A 13,512-nucleotide genomic window follows, 5' to 3' on the forward strand; every position below is an offset into this window, starting at 1 on the left:
CCATGTCAGGAATCCAGCAAAAAAGAATTTCATAGCTGGAGTAGTGCTGGACCTGCTGATATTTCTCAGCACTAACCTGATATGAAGTTTTGTTCTGAGAAATTAAAAGAAATTGCAGTAAATTAAACAAACTCCACCATAATTTTGTGATTAATTTCTGTGCCTCATACTGCATGTGTATTTATATTGATACCAAAATCATACACAGATTACAGAAGCAGGTAGACAGAAAATAAACTGTAATGGTGCTTAATTTAAAAAAAATAAAATACAAAAACCCCAGCCAGCTGTCTTCAAAAGATAAAAAGCCATCTCAAAGATGAAAATATTCAGACACAAAGCAGAGTGTATTTATAGACACTATACTGGAGGCCCAATGGAAATGCATTTCACCTGTCCAAAAAGGTTTATGAGGAGGATAAGAGACACTCTCTAAAACACCAGGTAAAAAAGCTTTAGGAAGAAGGTTATTTTGCAGAAGGTGAAGTTATGCCTAAATCAAGCAATAGAGGGGATTATAAGTGTTGACAGCTCAAATGTAAACACCAGGCTAGCCCAAAGGGATTGAGAAGTGGTTTGAAGAACACGTGAAAATTAGTAAGCAACCATTTTTCCCAGGAAAACAGCATTGATACAGAGGGCAAACAAATGATATTTAAAAGAAAAATAGAAGAATGAGTAGATAAAATAGAACACAGTAAGAAAGCTGAAGGATTTTCTCATATTTAGATTATCAAGAAGGCCTCTTTGTGTGCCAAACTTTACTTTTTTTTAGAGAATGTATTTGAGGAACTCTTTGAAATTAAAATATGAGTACAAATTCTTGAAGATTATATTGACAGGTTCTACAGTGACTAATCATTATTTGCCAAAGGTATTTAAAAACTCAGGGATAAGATATCCAAGCTACTAACTCCATCAGGAACTTACCACATAAATTTCTTTGATGGCAAACATGTAGCAATTTTTAATAGGTTTAGGGAAGACCCAAGAATGAGGAATGCCCTAAATAATGTAGATTGATATGATAATTAAAAAATAGCCTAAGTATCTTCTGTAAAGGGAAGTCATGCTTTCCAAATATATTTCTCTGAAGGAGTCACTGAGCAAACAGACAAAGAAAAGTAAATTATATATTCTATTTCCATATTTAAAAGACATGTAATAAGGTTTCTTGCTGACAGTCACCAAGGAGCTAAGCAGCTATACAATCACAAACCAGATCCTATGAGCATTCTATACATTCACCTGTCGTGTAACCCTGTGTCCATCAGGAGCTGATTTGGGGCCATAAGGCTGATATTCTTCTGTCAATAGTTTTAATGCTTGTTTGGCAATTCCTCTGCTTACAGCAACTTGACATCAATGATGTAAAACAGATAATTATAAAAATCTATGGAAATTCTCTCTATATAGAAACTTTTTCATTAGCACTTCTCTGGCTTTACTGGCACCCCCAATGAACCAATTTTCCATAATCCAAACCCAGATGTATGCAATTGTGTCACTGTAGCCACTCAAGAGTTTGGGAAAAGGAAATAATATCCATGGCAAAAAATAACACAGAACAGAAAATTACAAATCAACCAACTCAATAAAAAGCAACTGGCTGAATGGCAAAACCAAAAGATATTACAGGCAATACATGCCAAAGACATGAAAGAATATAGGAGTAATTATTTTAATCTGCCCTGACAAAAGCATGGGATTGGACCTTAGGATATAGATATTACTTGCCCAGGTAAAAGTAGTTGGATAAATCTGAGTGCATGGAATATGATTTTGCCATACTCCAAAAGAGTTCAGGAGGAGACCTGCTGGCTAAAGGATAATGTTAAGAATCAGCTGCTGTTTTATTTCCAAATAGAACTGGGATACTTTCAGCATAATCCTGTCAAAGTATCCATAGAAAGGATGCACAAACCATCCATTTTGATTAGGAGTCACACTAGGAGGTGTTCAAGCAGTGTTGTCTCTGGCAAAACGTAGCCAAAGCAGCCAACTTCCCACCAAAAATTATGATGTTGTCAGTTCAACAGACTTCTGTTGGCAACAGAAAAACTAGATCATTGCTGGATTAGCTGCTCTTTAAAATCAGTATGTTGGAACAGGAAATTCATTCTTTGTATCAAAGCCTGAGAAGCAGGCAGGGATTTCCTCTTTCCATTTAACATTCCTAAAATGCATTTTTTCAGCACTGCCAAATTGTAGATTTTAACATTCTAAAATTAAAACTCCCTCTTTCTTGAGCAGTTCATTGTTGCACTGCTCCATTTCTTTAAGAATTTCATTAGTTCAAACCAAAACCACCTTGGTTTTAAAATTTTTATCAAACTAGTGCAAGCTTTTTAGCACAACATTAGGTAAACATTACTTTCTCCTATGGTAGTGTATACAGAAGAGGGAATTATGTTTCCACTCATTTATGCTACTTTTTGTGGGCCTTCATAATGGAAATACAGAAGCAAAATATGTAAGCACACGGACTCATAAAATATATATATGTATATATTTCCAGGGGAAATCTCATTGACCATAATACAGAATGAATGATAATTTTATATGCTTTAACTACAACCAATGTATTCTTTACATCTAATTTAAATCAGATCATCAGCCCATAAATAAAGGGGTAAGAAGAAGAGTGGGTGAAAACTTGCTCAGTATTCTGGTTGGTCTCACTACTTCAAGAAATGAGCAACTCTGCCTAACCTACTCCTGAAGGAGGCAACCATAACTTTTTCCTAAAATTCTCCTATACTGGCAGCACTTCAACATCCTCAAACAGGTAGCAAAAAACCCCCAACCCTTCCTCATGTTTAATATGGATATTTTGGGGTTCAGTGTAAACCTACTAGACTCCTTACCCCTTGCTTAGTATTAAAAAATGACAAAAGTTATTTCCTTCCACCCTCGTAACCACTGAGGAGGAAGAAGGAATATTTCAAGTGCTACAAACTCTGTATTAGGCACCCCTCTTCATCACAGAGGACTTGGCTACAGCACTTTCAATGGTCAGTTTTTTCAACTGGTATTTCTTAGTAGATCTCATCCCAGTCTGTCAGTGTCAGGGAGAGGTCAGAGCAGGGACCAGGTTCCATTTGGTGTTGCCCAGCATTGGGTCAAGCGACAATAGGAAAAAAGGAGGAACATGAAGTTCCTGAACAAGAGGAAGAGCTGCTTCTTTCCTGGGCAGTGACTAAGAACTGGAACAGATTTTTCCAGAGAGGTTGTGGAGTTCCCTCACTGGAGGTACCACCAAAGTTTCTGGGTGTCCTCCTGTGCCATATGCTCTAGGATGGCTCTGCTTGAGCAGGGAGATTGGACAAGATCTCCCTCTCTGGTCCCTTCCAACCTGCCCATTCTGGGACTCTGTGTTCTCAGGTTTGCACAGGTGCAGAATCTAAATCTGGCACAAGGCTGTTACAGCTTAGACATACTGAACAGAAGTGAAATTATTTCTCATGACACATGAGTACTGCTCCTCCACAGTGTGATCTGACATTTTTGCACATGTGGCACTACCTGTGGGGCTGCTCCCACAGCCCACCCTTGGCAAAATCTCCTGGGTAGCAACAGCAATTAAGATAAAGAATAGAATGAAAATACTAAAGAAGACTCGAACACCCCAGCTATGCTTGCCCTAAACCCATACTCATAAGCAGAAAGGGATCCATCGGCCAGGTTAAAAAGTGACCAGGGAGTGGCAAGGAAACTGTTGAAATTATGCAGTCAGATTAAAAGTATAATGGAAGTACAAATACAGTGCACTGCTCATTCATATTAGCTGAATATTATTTTATTCTTTTAATCATCTTTATCAAGATTTTAAATCCCAATCCTCTTTTATAGCACATGCAGCCACTCTGTAGCTATTCCATTTGTTCACTTAATAATGATAAATCCCAATCAACTACTCAAGCTGTTAGCAAAGCTACTCGATAATACCAGATCTTAAAAAGAACCAAGTTGAATCCCACTTGTAATTCATGCAATTTAAAATTGAAGTGTTGATAACTATTCTCTAGAAACAGTTTTATATTAATCTATTTTTCTGGGAACAGACTTGGGTGAGACAATGATTGTCAGGATTTTTCTGCTATTTCAATGTTGTAGCTACTGTCACAAACACATAACTAAATTGACAACAAGATAGATTGCTGCTATTTTCATATTCCCAATGGCACTGAAATTCCCAGTTAGATATACAACAGATCCTAATATTTTAGGTGTTATACAAAAGACTAATAAAGATAAGGAAAAAAAGATGAGTACACATGGATACAGAAAGATGTTAATTCTGTAGCAGGTGGTTGTTTCACTGTATGAGTGATCCAACATTGCTGTGAACAGTTTGCCCAGAGGTTGTGGATTCCTCATCTCTGGCAATGTTCAAGGTAAAGCTGGATGGAGCTCAGAGCAAACTAGTTTAGTAGAAGATGTCTCTGCCCATGGCAGGAGTCTTGGAACAAAATGATCCCTAAGGTCTCTTCCAACTCATTCTGTGATTCTGTCAAGTCTGATGAAATAGAGTACACCAAATTACCAGTCACAAAATCCAGATGTTGGAATTTCACATTTACCATGAAAGGATAACATGACAGTGTTTAATGCAACCTCGTTAAAAGAGGATTTCAACCACCTTTATGCTTCAACTATTGTATAATTCAGTCCATTTTAAAGAACTTGTATACAACATGCATATTTTTTCAGAGAATTTTCTCGGGCAAAGCTCACATACCTAGAAATGGTGGAAGTGTTGGCTGAAAATATGGAACAGCAGCTTCAGACTGAACAACAGTGCAACTCTCTCACCTGTACCTTTTCTATCCAAAATGAAAATGGTGCTAATTTGGCACCATTCTTCCTACAGCTGTTACTTCTCAAGATAATCAAGTATCCACCCCCCAAAAAACCATTTGCCTGTTTTTAGTCTTCTCTTGAAATTGATGTATTTGAGAGAAGACAGCACAATGCCCCCCCACACACACAGCACTCTGTGTATGATTTAGTTTGTATCATGATTTCTTCATGCAGGAGTGATTAGAATAATTTGTTCATTAACAGTGTGATTAAAATCCTAGCACTGTTATCTCAACACATCTGCATATGGACAATAAATTCTACAGAAAGGTATAATTTCTTGATTTTTCTACAATGATACATTAGATTTCTTAAGTATCAGATTTAAATAAGTTTCTAATGATGAATACCATATTTCAAATTATTCATAATTTATGGTATAGCAGTTTATGGCCTGTCTGTATATCATTATTCCAAGCAGTATCAATTTCAAATACAGAAATACAATAAATGTGTTCTTTGAAACAGAGGCCAGATAAGAATCCAGTAACTGCTTGGTAAATTCTACTACTCATAGTGACAAAATAGCAGAAAGCACCCAAAATAAAATTAAGGGGGTTTCAGCCATAGAGCTGTCACCTAAAAAACATCAACAGCTTTACAAAGAAGATTTATCTACTTCCTTTTTGGGCTATGATGGTTCTTACTTAGATGGCAGAACAGATAAAGTGAGTAGGTAATCAAAAGTGAAAACAACCCACCTGTCCCCCCCATTGGCAAGGAAAGTGATGCTCAAAGATTTGCAGCTTGAAATAATAACATAATTATATTGTTATGTGATATAAAATAGCAGTCTGTAAAAATATAATGCATTTGCTAATTAGTATTCATTAGGAAAAAACCAGATTTGTAACCATGAGATCCTGGGACAGTTGCTATGAATTCTGGTCCCTGCCTGGGAAACAAGATCTCAGATTTTTAGTTCTGTAATGAGCTCAGGAATGGTGGCCAAAACTCTGTGATCAAGTTATTTAACATTCAGGGTTCTTTTTTTCTTCCTTTAGTAAATTATGACAATAATTTCATTTCCTAAAAGCAATATTCCTAAAAACGTACATTCAGTTTAACTACACAGTAGCATACATAAGGAAAGCATGCTGACAATCCTGAGAAGATTGATTCCACTTACCCTCATTCTAGTGCTTATGCAGAAGAGTAGTTTAACTAAGAGACAAGAAAAAAATCAGCCAAGGTATTTTTATTAAGGATTATTTTTATTAAAGAGAAGTATTAAATCATCTCTTCTGCTACAGTAATGCACTCTTTAGACAAGTGACATTTGAAAATCCTTGCTTCATATAATTTTAAACTCTGCAAAATCACTGACTGACTAATACATTTCACAGTCCTGTTACAGTGTCTCATGGTTAGTACTTTATACAGCCCCTGACTGCTATTATCTTCATTTATATTGTCTATTGCATGAACCTGGCTATTCCTTTGGGCTGAACAAGTAGATCTTCACTTCTGGGAGTATTTGATAGAGTTCTATTAGGTTCACCCTTTGGAAAGAGTAATCCTAAAGGATTTACTTGGTTAGAACAAATTGCAAAATATGGCCAGAAGAGATTGTCAGATAGGAAATTCAGACACTCAAAGTACTAACATGTTGGTGGAGGTAAAAGAGCCTAACTTCACTAGCCAAATCAATATTTTCTTAATTTCTTACTTAACCGCAGGTCAACACACAACATATAAAAATAATGGTCTATGAAATCACATATTCCAAGCAGCTTTGTAGACAGGAAGAATGAATAATAGCAAAATTTTCTAAGTGAAGAAATCCTGTTTCTATGCAGATTTTGTGTCTAATCTGCTTTGACTTGTAGCTGAGGTTGCTGTTACTTCATTCCTTTTTTTACATGCACAAACTCACACACACAGATTTTTAATAACTTACATTTGTTCATCATGTAGACCAATTTAAGGCAGGGAGGGGGTGGGTTGAAATTCATGACACTCACACGTTCTCTGTCAGTTTTCATACCTATTTTAGTACTTTATTTGATCTTTATCAATCAGGAATCTGAAGTTGCTTCAAAGCTACAGCTTCTCAAAAAATAATAAACCAGCCATAAAGGCAAACAGAAAAATCTGTCATTGCTGAACAATGTTACATTCATACAAATGTCATCCATTTAGTTTATTCTTCCTGTGCTTTTTCACTAGATAATCACCTAATATAAGTTAGACTACTAAATTACAGCTCCAATTATACCTGCTATACATTTATCTGAAAAAGTTAAAAAAGGTCTCTTGCAGTGGAAAACATATACCATAAAAAAACCCCACAATATGCCTGAAGCAACTGCTAAACTTCATTTGAGCCATGGCATATTTCAATTATAATAAAAGACTGTGATTAGTAGCTATATCAGCTGTCTGCCCTAAAGAGTTTGAAGAGTTCTTTGCTTTACAAGGTTCAATAAAAAATGGTCCCTGAGATCTGTGCAGGCATGAGTATTAAAGCACCCTTGTAGAAAAACTTACCTTTACCCAAATACACATACAGCCAAGAAGAACATTAAAAACTTAAAATTTCATTTTGTATCTGAAGACCTCCTTGTCTTTTCCCTCTGCATATGATGACATCCTCACTCATGCTACCTCTGTACTATGAGCATTCTTAGCAGTGATCTGAAGAAAAGGTTATGTAAACTTAATTTAACCTTCTAGAAGCAGCAAGAGGAGCAAAATTATACCTCAGATGTTATGTTTTCCTGTAAAAGGCAAAACCAGAACCAAACAGAAAATTGGGAACCCAAATAACAAATAATCAATATAGGTCCATCTTAAGGCCTCTGCCTCTACAGATGGGTTAAAATAGGTCATTTTATATAGCAGCATCTCTCCAACATGGTAATTTTCCCCATTCACCAAACAAATTTATATTTATCAAGCTTTTTTATTATTTTTGTTTGGGATATGGGATAGTTTTAACTCATTACCCGTATTTAGCTATCTAATGCTCACTTTGGTCCATCTTGCTGTCCTAAACAAGCATTTCTCCTCTCTAGCTTAATAAAAGAAATAATTGAAAATCCTGAACACAACTTGACAGCAGTTGAAATAAATTTTAAAAACCCCAACACTCAGGATTAATTTATATTTTTCCTGTACTAACCTAGCATATATAATTAGTGGCATCAGCAAACCTAAGAGAAGTGAACAGCCACTCCCAACACAGGAGTCACAAGGTGTGACCACAAGTTATGAAGCTCTTAACAAAAATCACTCAGTAACTCCAGGTCAACACATCCAAAGCTGTGCACAGTCTCATGCCTTTCAAAAATAAAGCATTTTTAGTTACTGCCACAATCACAGGGTCCCAACCACAATTATCAAGTCAGCTGTAGAATGGATGGTACACAGAAAGGCTGGAAGAAATATACCCAGCCCAAAGGAAGACATAACCCTCATTTTGTGAAGAGCTGTGCATTTCTGCAATTCCAGGCCCTGTAACTTGTGCTATTGCCTGGTAAGACCAGCTGGCCAAAGCTTCAAGTTATAGTCTTTCCCAGACTGAACCAATCTAATAAAATAGACCTGTAGCCTTTTAAAATAAAAACAATAAATAACCAGTTGGTGGACTATTAATCAGAATAATTACCATTTTAAAAAGGAGAACTCGCCAAACCAGAGAAGCCATTTGTTTCTAAATGCATTTTTTTCCAAATTCTGGCAAACCTTGCCTAAGCCTCTGTGGTCCATACAAATCTGCCATGTCCTCTGTGGGCTGAGGAGCTGCTCCTCACACCTTTCTGCACTTTATGTCCATCCACATAGGCTCCAACTCTCCTGGCCCCTTGCACTCCAATGTTCCTCTCTTCCAGGCATCAGATCAGTAACTGCCCTCCTCCCCACTGATTCAGTCAAAACATTTCTTAAACTACTAAGAGAAACTGAAATAGATAAAATAGATGCCATCCATCCCACGGTGTTGAAACCTTTCAGCCTGTGATATGAATTTTTCCAGGAAAGCCTTGATGTACAAACTATTGGGGTCTTCCTGCTGAGCAGGGATTGTCTGCCTGAGCCAGCTGAGCACTACTTATCCTGGTCACAGCCTGCTCCATGTCTGAAACAGGCTATGAACTTTCCATGGTGTGTGAGCACAAGTTCAGGACTGCAAATAGGTGCTGAAGAACCAAATCAGCCTCTCCCACTGCTAGGTTAAGCCAGTGGGAAGGGACTGCTGTCCTCAGCCCTTTGTGGCTGCTGCAGAGCATGAAGAATTTTCCTTTCCTGAAGTTCTTGCCCTGGCCCTTCAACTCAGGACACTCTTCTTATATGGCTCAGTCTGTTTCCAAAATCTTCTAAAAATCTTGCTTTATTAAGTCTCCAAGGCACTGTTATAAACCTAACAGAAATAGCACTTAGTCATGTTGTCTATTTCCCCCTCTGCTTTACCTCAGAGGTACAGACTTTCACCTGTCAAAAGTGCTGTTGAATTTGCTGCTAGCACTGTGAGGGGTCTTTTATTATTATTATCATTCTCAAGGTCTGATTGCCTGCAGGCTGCCTAAGGGATAGAGTGTTGGGTTGCCTGGGTTACCCTTTCTTCCAAAACACTGCTAATGCAGAAGGACATTGGGAAAGAAGTGATAAATATTTTTACTAATATTAAAAGTGAACACCCAGGGCTCTGAGAAAATATTTTGCCTTAAGGTGCATGCAAGTACTAGTGTTGCTGTTAAACACTTCACTCAAATTGGAGCAAATGGCCTTTCATGAATTGCAAATAGAAGCAATCTTTGCAGGAAACCTTCTCTTACACTCCTCTTTCAAGAGCAGCAAGTGTCCCTGGGGTGGACACTGATCTCCTGCTGCTGCCCTACATCCATGGCAGTACTGCACCACATAGAATGGAAACATTTCCTTATAAATCAGAAAATTGCATGCCAAGTCCCACTGCATGCACGGGCATTTGTACCCACATACTGAACACTGCTGGATCCATAGGACTGTGTTAAAAACAGTTTAAGAGTCAGTTCTTTTGGGAATCCCAAAACCACCAAGGGATTCCCTGTTCATTTTTTACCCAGTTTCAACCAATTGCCAGAAATTTCCAAAGGCATTCATCCATTTGGATGGCAGTCACAAAGCTCTGGTCAATACATAAGTTGGTGCATAAGTTTCAAAAGTGAGACACTTCACCTTGGCCTGTGCACACCAAATCCATCATGTAGGGAGTAAGAAGTGAAAAAATGATGGTAGCTTGGCTCTTGGCTGAACTTTTATTTGATTTAACTTGTAAACAGACAAAACTACTTGATAAAACAGATACATTAAATTAATGGACACGTTCCACTCTATAGCTTTGGTTATTTTCAAGCCTACTGTTAGAAAGGCAACTTGATTGTGGGACAAAAGTTTGCCAGCTGTTTCTTTTTTTTCTCCCTAAACCTTCAGTCTTCTCTATGCTTGTGTTATTAAAGTCTTTAATTAAGCAATTACAGATTTTATTATTATTAACTGCTAACTCATTTTCCAGTGGGAATGATATTGTCTTGGAATAAATTAGAGCTGTGAAGCAATAAAATTCATATCAACAGCATTCCTTCCTATTAAGGATTATGGCTATTCCTGTTGAGAGTGATGATTACAAGCAAAAAAATTGTACAACTGAAAAGAAGAAATAAAAAGATGGCTACAGTTAAGGCAGGTCTCAAGAACTGGATTTTTTAATTAGATACTGCTGTATATAGTCAGGAAAGTCCCTGAAATAAGCAGGAAAAAATATCACTATTTCTTCATTTGATTTGTGGTCAAAACAGTCCAACTGCTGAATATTCTCATCAGGAAATTGCATTAATGCCACCTGGTTTCTGAGTGTTCCACAATGCAAAATGCTCTGAGATGTTATCACATTTTAGTGATTCAAAGTGGTGCCCATTGGCTTTCAGTCTTATCACCTCATAGCTGACACAAAACACCAGTAATTATTTTACTTTTGACTTACTTTGACAAACTTGTGATAAAAAAAAAAAAAAATCTAGAAAAAAATTGGAATTCCACCTTCATACCAGGATTTGAACAGCAGCCGAGAAACTGAAATGAACATATGGAACTAGAAAGAAAAAAAAACAAGAATGACAAATGGCTGCTACTTAAAGCAATTTTGTACCTCAAGTGAGGCAAAAGAGAAAAAAAAATATACAGTACTTTAAAGCAGTTCAAAATTCAAATACTTAAGGAAGCCAAAAGTCTTGCCTTCCCTTTTGAATAATTATATTTGCATTCCAAGTGCAACATTAATATCCTTTTTCTTGATTTTGATATTCAACAGTACCATGCCCAGTGGAAAAGGGATGGCATCTGTCTGCAGGAATTTATTTTACTTTGAGTACTAATTACCTGTAGCCACTTTATATGGACAGTACCAAAACATTTTCTTCTGTTCCATGTTCAGCAAAACACATAGTGCCTGTGCACAATGTCCAGGTACAAAAATACCTTTTTCTTTTGTAAAATTAGCATTGTCTATGCTGCTTGGTGCCATTTTGATGTGGGGGTAGAGAGTGGTAGCTGAGCTGCCCTTGAAACTGGATGATGTTTCTTGCAAATTCATCCAAGAGTCAAAGTTTTAATAGATTAATTAAACTTGTCAAACTCTTTAAAAGCATTTTTCCCCAAAGAAATTTATCACCTATGAAGTAATGAGCTAAAGTGCAATAGCTAATTACCTGCAGAACATCAGAAGTACAGAGCCTTTCACTGTAGGGTTACCCTGTTGCATTAGCCTATGAATCTGAAAAATAACCCATCATAATATAGGAGATGCATTAAGGATATATCTTAAAATAAGGCTCCATAATACTCCTCAAAAAGAGTCATACTGTAAGTTTTAGAGAAACTAAATTTCCAATAGTAGTCATGCCTAATTTCATTTAATCCATTTTGTTGTCCAAAAGCATCCTTTTTTGATGACCTTCAAGTTTGTCTACGTACAGAATTGCAAATTTTATGTGCACATCTCCTATACTTGGTTCCAGCTTTAGATCCCTGTGAGAAACTAGAAGACATTTTATTTCTGAATATTTTCATTGCTACTTCTGCTTTTTACCTCCTTCTGTAAAGAAAACTTGATCAATCAAATCATAGCCAGACTACATGGTAGGGGTATGTTTGAGCTACAAAACTTTCCCCCTCACACACACAAAAAAAAAAAAAAAAAAAAAAAACACCAAACCAGAAAACGTCCAAAACTGATAAATTGCCTAAAAAAACTAACAAAAAAAAAAATAAAATCCCAAACTCAGTGGTCTTAGTGGCTGAGTAAACACATTTAAACCAATCACTCTGTTTCAGTGACTAGTGTATTTCACACGGTTGGGATGTCTTCATGGAATACACACCTAAACTTTCCTCTCATAAAGTAATTTAGAATTTTCACATGTTTAAGGCATCAATAGGTTTAAAGGTAAAAGAATATAAAAAGTGCATCTTATAACTGAGTTGGGTTGAAGAAAAAAAATCAAGGATTATATAACAAGGTGACCTTCCTCTCCCATTAAATGTATCATTACACAAAGTGTTTGTCTTACAGGAATGGCATTATAAGAACATCTGACACTTCATATTTTTTTGACATGTTAACATTCAAATAAAAATACATTAATAACTTTATTAACTTCATATTTAGTAACCGTGTCAAAAGTTCTTTTTCTACTCTCAGATGTATTTTAGGGATTCTCAAGTTATTCATGCAACTGATACAGATTCCATGTTGTCTAACAATAAAAAAATTGTTCCTGAAACTGCTGCTTCATTTTCGATATCTCCCTATAGTTCTGATTTCACTACTACCAAGCTATTGCCAAGAAAAATATTAAATTTTCATGCAAACTTCTGCTATTCATTTTAAAATGTACTTGTGGGAGATACACATTTTAGTTAATATTTTACCCACTATCCTGTGCACAAAATAATTGTTTGAACACCACATTCTCTTAGACTTCCATTCAGTTCTACTGATACTTTCTTGGGTGATGTTATTAGTATCTGTTGTACTTTTCCATCCTATGAGTTTGTTCATGCTTTGTTATGCAGTAAAAGTTTTTTTGCATTATGCTTGTTGGCAATGGTGAGCCAAAAAAAAAAAAAAAAAAAAAAGCAGACATAAAAAAAACCCCACAGGTTTTATTGCTGAACAAGTTTTAAGTGCAGCAGGTTAAAGTAGATCTAATATCAAGACTGAGGAGCCACATGCTTAATTAAAAGTGTAATTTCATGCAATGTAATTTACTGCAAACATTGAGTAGATGAAGTTTCCTGGTCTAGTCCCTAACCAAGAAGGAAGCAGTCATGCCTAAAGCCAGAAGGAACACCAGCATTTCACAAGAAAAGCATAATTGCTGCACACAACAACTGCAGTAACTAGGAGAACTATATGTTTGGTTTTTTGTTTTTTTTTTAATCCTCTCATCCAAACATCCCCAGAGACAGAGGAACTTTGTGCAAACAGAAAATCAGCCCTAAGACAAGCTACAATATAAATGTGAAGGAAAAGGAAAGCAGTGAGTATAGAACTGAAATGGTTAAAATCAAAAGATACATAATCTTAAGAACAGTACCAAAGGAACAATGGATGGATGATATTGGAGCAGTCTCACAGTTAAACTCAGTAATTTAGGGGGCCACAAATGG

General features: G+C 36.4%; 1 long non-coding RNA gene across 1 annotated transcript in view; it reads right to left on the reverse strand.

Annotated features, from left to right (window-relative positions):
• Window positions 1-3,786: 3,786 nt before the first annotated feature.
• The window catches only part of LOC306810367, a 95,025-nt gene continuing 85,299 nt past the window's right edge, over window positions 3,787-13,512 (reverse strand). The window contains exon 3 of the long non-coding RNA XR_013776445.1: window positions 3,787-4,519. This is a non-coding gene — a long non-coding RNA (uncharacterized lncRNA). The remainder of the gene's footprint in view (window positions 4,520-13,512) is intronic.

The sequence above is a fragment of the Erithacus rubecula genome (genome assembly GCF_903797595.1).
Source record: "Erithacus rubecula genome assembly, chromosome: 1".
NCBI classification, from domain to species: domain Eukaryota; kingdom Metazoa; phylum Chordata; class Aves; order Passeriformes; family Muscicapidae; genus Erithacus; species Erithacus rubecula.